The sequence below is a fragment of the Mobula hypostoma genome, chromosome 21, assembly GCF_963921235.1.
Source record: "Mobula hypostoma chromosome 21, sMobHyp1.1, whole genome shotgun sequence".
NCBI classification, from domain to species: domain Eukaryota; kingdom Metazoa; phylum Chordata; class Chondrichthyes; order Myliobatiformes; family Myliobatidae; genus Mobula; species Mobula hypostoma.
Window position 1 is genome coordinate 51110544 of NC_086117.1, and position 8103 is coordinate 51118646.

The following is an 8103-nucleotide window of genomic DNA, read 5'->3' on the forward strand; positions in this document are numbered from 1 at the left end:
CTCAGTGTGCTCCTGATTTGCAAAGCCCTTGTCCCATTCTGAACGCTCCTCCAGTCAGACTTGTCGTAGATCTGGGAGCTGCTGCTGTTGGTGGGATGCTGCATATTTTCTTAAAATGATCCTTGTGTAACGTTCACCCACTCATCTCTTCCAGTTTCACAGTGAGTAATAGCATTTTGTGTGTGCTGCTTGGATGTTTCTGGGAGTCCGGTGTCAGGCATACGTACATGGCGTGCTCACAGGATCTGGGTGAGTGTAATTGGGAGCTGACCTCTCAGGGTGTAGCCCTGGGGAAGGGCGCTGATGTCAGTTGGGTTATCCCACTATGGATCAGCAGGATTTTACAGAGACACAGTGGGCAGGCAGAAGTCACTGCTGATAGAGGAAGCCAGTAGCTGTAACCTGGCTGTGTTGTTGTTCTGGTTCCTACCTTACCCTTGGAGTAAGTTTCCTGCTGGAGTGGAGTGAACCTACCAGTCCCTTCCTGAACCAAGGACGTCTCAGACTCGATCGCTGACGGCAGTACATAGGTTCTGCATAAGTCCGCGATTTGGAGAGCAAGCTCAGGTCATCGGCTTGTTTACTGAAGTGAAGAGGATGAGCCTTGCATTCGACATTCACAGCACAACAGGTGGCTTTCCATTTACCACTTGCCAGCTAGCGTACATAAGCTTGCTTGGGGTCTTGGCCTTATCTCCCAATGGGTTGGTTACTCAGTTAAAATCATGCAACATGTAAATATCTGACAGTCCAAACTAACATCAGGCACCAAGTAATCCCATTTCCCAATGGCCACACATTTTAATTCCATGTCCCATTCCCAGTCTGAAATGTCTATCCACGGCCTCCTCTACTGTCAAGATGAAGCCACACTCAGGTTGGAGGAACAACACCTTATATTCCGTCTGGGTAGCCTCCAACCTGATGGCATGAACATTGACTTCTCAAACTTCCACTAATGCCCCACCTCCTCCCATACCCCATAGGTTATTTATTTATATACACACATTCTTTCTCTCTGTCCCTCTCACTATACCCCTTGCCCATCCTCTTGGGTTTCCCCCCTCCCCCTTTTCTCCCTGGGCCTCCCGTCCCATGATCCTCTCATACCCCTTTTGCCAATCAACTGTCCAGCTCTTGGCTCCATCCCTCCCCCTCCTGTCTTCTATCATTTTGGATCTCTCCCTTCCCCTCCCACTTTCAAATCTCTTACTAGCTCTTCTTTCAGTTAGTCCTGACGAAGGGTCTCAGCCTGAAACGTCGACTGTACCTCTTCCTACAGATGCTGCCTGGCCTGCTGCGTTCACCAGCAACTTTTATGTGTGTTGCTTGAAATTCCAGCATCTGCAGATTTCCTAGTGTTTGCGTTTTTAAAATCCCTTTTCCTGTTTCACTTCTGCCACACAGAGAAAGTTAACCTACCAATCTTTGTGATGTGGGAGGAAACCAGCACCAGAGGGAAGCCCCCACTGTTACAGGGAGAACGTGAAGACTCCCAAGCAGACAGCGCCAACTTTTCTACCACTGTGTCCGAGAAACAGGCTGTTGAAGTGGCTGGGTGTGATGCTGTGGAATCCATGTCTGGAGGTCTCAGAAATTAGTGGTGCTTCTGGAAGGGGGGATTTGTTGTTCCCAAATGTTCCTTTGGTGTGGATTAGAAAGTCTTGATGCCAATTCATGACCAGTGTTTTCTCCATGGTTTTATGCTTCCTTTGGCCTGATCAGGTGTCATACTGGGCTTTTCTTTGGCATTGTTTTCCCGATCAGAATCACGGTCATTATCACAGACTCTGTAGTGAAATCTGTGTCAGCAAGTCACAGAACATTACCACAAATTAAAATAAATGGTGTGAACGGAGTAACAAGGAAGTGTTCCAACGTGGCCATTCAGAAATCTGGGAGAGTGGAAGATCTTGCACCCTCCTTTGGAGTTGTCCCGAAAACCTCCATTGTTAGTGTTTTGAACTAATGCCCATTGCTGTACTACGGAGTTATTGCAATTTTCAGAGTCTATTATTGAGTTTGGGGGCCTATCTAATGTATCAGAACACCAGGGCCAACTAGATGAACATTAGACAGGACGCATTACCCAAAGAGTTGAACATTCCTCGGTTACTGTGAATGTCACCATCTCATATGGGCGCCATGCTTGAATAAATGGGCAGTTGTTCTGGCGCAGAGCAGTGATCCGGGTCCTTCCACAGGGATAGGTTAGTGTTACATAGAAATAGTTCAGGATCTGTATCATTAACAGACCAGAGAGGGCCTCTCTGTTGGTTGCTGCAAGAAGCAGCAGAGGACCAGGGTGGCAAAGAAATCTCTTGCCAAACGTTGTGATGTAATCCCATTACAGTGAACATCAATTAACCAGGAACAAAGGGAAATCGTGAAAGGATTGGCCATTGGTTATAAGATCAAAGACCTGCCAGCATGTCCAGCAGTGGTCTGAATGAAGCCAGCTGTATGGTGGATTTGCTCATGTCATTATGTATTGAGGTAGATCATTGACGGTTACAGGGCCTGAATCAATGGTATGGCTGAGGGAACAAATGAGGGTTTTCAACATCTGATTGCACAAATCTCAGTGGGAATGTGACTGGTGTCTTTGAAAGAACAGCGACAGGGCATAAAGCTTGGTATGCTGTGAGAATAGCAGGAATGCTGAGGTCTTTAAATATCGATAGACTGCAATGTTGATATTCAAAGGAGCCTGATTACCTTGTGCATGAGTTGACAAATACTAATAAGCAGGATGCAGTTAGATTTGAAAACAAGAATAAATGTCTTTTACAATTATATAGGGTGAAGTAGGGCAACAGTGTTGGTGTCTATGGAAATATATTCTTGCTGTAGAATGTGGAGTAAAGATCAACAGGTGGTGAATCTTGTACCAGGAAACGTTGCATAGATTGGACTATCAGAGTAAATCTTTGAAACTTGCACCGTTCTTACAGAGCTTGACAGGCTGAATGCAGGGGTCTAGAACTAGGTGTAGGGCATTGATGCAGTGAATCTTTACATCTCTACTCCATTGGCTTGTGAAGACTGTGACAGTAATGTATTTCAAATGGGGATGAATGAATTTCTGCGCGTTGAGGGAATGAGAAGGTAAGTGGATTGTATGGGAGAGTTGATGTTGAGTGACTGAGAGGGTTAAAGGGGCTGACGTGCTGCCTGTTTTATACCGTAGCTGCATGTGTAGTGGCCAGCAGGGGGCAGTAGATGCCACCTCCTGGTCATCACACAGGAATGGTTCATGAATTCCCATCTGCCAGACAAGGTTACTGAAATTTGAGCCCAAGGACAGCTGGTTAAAAGTTGGTTCTCCAATTGTGTCTGATAGATTACCTTACAGAATTATAAATAGTCATAAACATCAGCAGTACTCAAGTCAAGCACCTGATATTGGCAATCAAGCCTGCAGAGCAATGGGAACAGTAAACGAACAGGTGTTTGGACAAGTTGAGTTGGCTGACAGTACACATCTTTACACCGACAACCATGATCACAGTGCGGTAAAGCCAAGGTATGAAGGAAAGTTGGTTGAAATCACCGAAACAAAGTGGATTGTAGGATTTGTTACAGATAAATCATGATTGAAAATCTGAACTAAAGTATTAGGATTCGGGTGACATAAATCATTGTAAAGGATATTGAATAAGGCTGAGAAGCTTGGGGTTGTAGGTTTCACAAATAAAACAAAGTGGCGTTTTGTCTAATGAACTCCCAAACCTACACAAACGTGTGCTAAAGCTCTTTATGTAATGTCATCATGTCAGACCAGCCTCTGAAAGTGAAACCCCAACTCTTTGTTGGCGGTTGTGAATTATGTACATTTGTCCCAGTTACATTACCCTCACAGTTCCCCTTGCGCCCCCCCCCCCCAGAATTCACTAAAACCAGCATTGTGGGTCTGTCTGGAGCTTGGATATGCCTCCTGTCTCAGGTGCTGTGCTCCGAGGGTGGAGGAACAGCAGGTACCACCGGCTTGTCCAGAGGTGTGTTGACCCGCTCATGGTCATGTGGTGATGCCAGGGGCTCGGTAGCAGAATCCTCCAAATCTTGGAGTGCCTGCTTATCTATGATAAAGTCTTCTCCCAGTTCGAAAACACAGATGGGCCATCGTAAGGGGGCCTAAGGGGATGTTGGTGAGCATCATGGAGAACGAAAACAAGTAAGATGGAATGTAAGTCACCAGGAACCCAAGAGTGCTGTACGCCATGATGGGAGGTAGGAGCAGGTAAAAAGGAATTGAATTTACTGAGCAGGGTGGAACACTGTTGAGAGGCAGATCAGGTGGTTGTGGTGTCAGGAATAAAATCACCAGGCACTCATTAACAGCTGCCCATATGCCAGATGACTGTAGGTCCCCTTGGAGCAGTTCTGAGCCCCAGCAGAACTCATGGGAGACGATCATGCCAACATTCGTCCATCAGGGGAGCCCTCAGAGCAGCCTTTAAGGAGTGGTGAAACAGCTGCATAAGCCATTGGACTCTGAGTGATGTGATGTAACTTAATACTAAGGTTCTGGGCCATCACCGATTAGGAAAAGGGGAGGTGCAACGAGACCTGGGTGTCATTATACACCAGTCATTGAAAGTGGGCATGCAGGTACAGCAGGCAGTGAAAAAGGCGAATGGTATGCTGGCATTTATAGCGAGAGGATTCGAGTACAGGAGCAGGGAGGTACTACTGCAGTTGTACAAGGCCTTGGTGAGACCACACCTGGAGTATTGTGTGCAGTTTTGGTCCCCTAATCTGAGGAAAGATATCCTTGCCATAGAGGGAGTACAAAGAAGGTTCACCAGATTGATTCCTGGGATGGCAGGACTTTCATATGAAGAAAGACTGGATGAACTGGGCTTGTACTCGTTGGAATTTAGAAGATTGAGGGGGGATCTAATTGAAACGTATAAAATCCTAAAGGGATTGGACAGGCTAGATGCAGGAAGATTGTTCCCGATGTTGGGGAAGTCCAGAACAAGGGGTCACAGTTTGAGGATAAAGGGGAAGCCTTTTAGGACCGAGATTAGGAAAAACTTCTTCACACAGAGAGTGGTGAATCTGTGGAATTCTCTGCCACAGGAAACAGTTGAGGCCAGTTCATTGGCTATGTTTAAGAGGGAGTTAGATATGGCCCTTGTGGCTATGGGGATCAGGGGGTATGGAGGGAAGGCTGGGGTGGGGTTCTGAGTTGGATGATCAGCCATGATCATAATAAATGGCGGTGCAGGCTCGAAGGGCCGAATGGCCTACTCCTGCACCTATTTTCTATGTTTCTATGTTTCTATCACAGCCCAGAAGTCTGAATGAATTGGGGACCATGGTCAGAGGAAATATCAGGTGGGGTGCCAAACCGAGCAACCTAGGTCCTGATGGATACCTGAGCCATGTCTGCGGCCGTCGTCCATGCTAGAGGGACGACCTCTGGGCACCTGGTGGTACGGTCCACCATGGTAAGAAGGTGTGGCTGGGGTGCGAGAGGCCATGTATGGAGTCAAAAACAGTCACTCTCCAATTTGTGGGCGTGATGGGGTGAGGGTGACTGGTTGAGACATCGCTCAGGAGAGAAACCCCAGCTTCCCCAGACTAAATGTTAACCAACCACAGGCCTGTGACTGCTGTTCGGTAAGCCTGGACCTCTGGGTCAGTAACTTGGTCGGCTGCCATGCCGGTATAGTCAACCCCTATGTGTACGCGTCAACAGCTGGTCTTGAGAGGGATTCAGCTACGGCACTGTTTTACCCCTTGCTATGTGGTATATCCATTGTGAACTCCGATATGTAGGCCAGTTGGTGTCGCTGCCCTTCAGACCAAGGGTTGAATAAATTTTGGCCGTTGCATGCATGGGTTTGTGGTCAACGAACGCTGTGAAATGGTGACCCTCTAGAATAGGATTTCTCAACTGGGCTGTGAACGGTCGCTGGGGGCTCCATGAGAGAATGTGATTTTTTAAAAAAAACATTGTTTTTTGAACTTTGCGCGATGCTAGCACTCACAGTGGTGGGTAATGACTGAGCTGCCCCTTTAGCAATCTCATTAGACGTCTCTCAGCCCAGTGTGGCGGTGTGCAATAGGACCGTGTTTACTTTCTTGAGTCCATTCTCAGCTTTTAATGTAAGATAGAGGAGGCTGTGGATAATTGGTGACTGCTGTATGTCACGGAGGGGACGACGGTAGGCTGATGGTGAGCACTTGCGCGGAGGGGAGGACGGTAGGCTGGTGAGCTTGAAGTGCATTTTCTGACCACTGAATGGACTCACCCAACTGAGGCTGTAATGTCGGCCTCTCCCACCCAAATTACCTCCTCTAACTTCCCCTGATGAGCTGCCGACTGACTTATGGGAGCAAACAAACTAAGGGAGTCGAAGAAAATTGGAGGGAAATTTTCATTCTAAAGATGAACCAGTATGGCGAATTTTGAAGAGGAGGGTTCTAGGCCTAGGCCTACGGACAATTCTGATAAGGTTAATGATGAAGAATTACAAAATTCGGAGTCATTTCACTGCACTAGTGCAACAACAAACAAAAAAAAGACTCAGTCTTTTTACAAAACTACAGAAGTTTATTTACACAAGGAAGTGAATAAATTCAAATCTTGCTCCTGAAAATCCCCCACTGTACCCATTATGTACACATGCTCCCTCTCCAAGGACAGCTGGGCAGGCTGTCAACCCTGGCAGACCCCTCGACTTCCCACTGCCTGGACCTGTGATTGGCCATCTTAGCCAGGCCCAGGAGCAAGCCCACCAGTAGATCCTTCTCGGACCCACCCCCTTTCGCACTGGGTGCCCGTATAATGGAAGTGAAACCAGAACCTAGGCAGGAGCCCCTTCAGGGGCTGCAACCTCTCACACTTCATATATGCGTGATACACTGACCCCTCCCAGACACAGAATTAGCAGGTGGACAGGGTGTCAGTAAGTTATGGTAAAACCTGCCTTAAAGACCTGTTGCACGATACTGTTCTGTGCAACACCTTCCACCCCAGGTCTCCAATGTACAGGGGAAGGACCCCTGCATAAAGAGATTTCCACTGGGGACCTCCTCTGCTGTCAGATGGTAAAACAGACCACTACGGCAAATCTGGTTGGCAGACGGAGGCAAGGAAGTGAAAGGTGCGCAAGAGCAGCCTATACAAGAAAAGCTTTGGAGTGTCACAGAAGGGCACGGTGGGCATCCAAGTGAGATGGCTCATGTTGTGCATGACCCTCTCCCGTGTGGTATCCCGAGGCCTGGATCCAAAGAGTACCTCTGGCCCATCAGGTGGTGGTGCAGCTGGGACCCCTCCACTTCCCTGAGCCCCCTTGACATCCCCATGATAGGATAGGGACCAGTCCCCCTCGCAGCTAGAGCACCAACCCCCCACGGGCACAGGAGCACCCTGTCTGAATGAGACTAGACTTCATACCCTCAACACCTCTCGGAAAAAGCGAGGCAATTCCCTCAAAGCTGTGCAACTGATGCTGTCCACTGGAAGCTGTGTTCCCTCCTGCAGGCAGTGTCCCCGGCAGAGAAAGTGCATTGCCAACACATGCCATCTTGGAGGGTGGTCTCTGTACAGGTATCTCTGCAGGGTCCTGAGGTAGAGAGCCGTCAGCTGGGTGCGCACACACACACCATGACTGACTGGCCGCCCCCCCCCCCTGCCCCCGCCGTGATCTGAAGACTCAGGACCAAAGCAGAGACCCAATGCCTCCTGTTGTCCCAGAAGTAGTCCACCAGCCTCTTCTGGGACCTGGAGATGAAAGCGGTGGGCAGGACTAAAGTAATCAACTGGTACCATATCTTTACAATGAAAGCTACTTTTCAATGGGTTTTATATGGACCAGTGATCCAATTTGTCCTATTCCTTTGTGCCTTGTCTGTGGCAAACTTACAAATGTAGCAATGGCTCCAGCAAAACACTTAACTACAAATCACAGTCATATGACATGTAAAAGTGCTGATTATTTCAAATGGCTATTGGAATCGCAAAACAAACATATTAAAGCTTTTAAAAATAAAGTCACAGTCAGTAAGAGGACCCAGGAAGCAAGTTATTTTCTTAGCTTTAAGACCAGTGCTCTTGAGAATGTTTAAAAAAAACAACTACGAAAACCT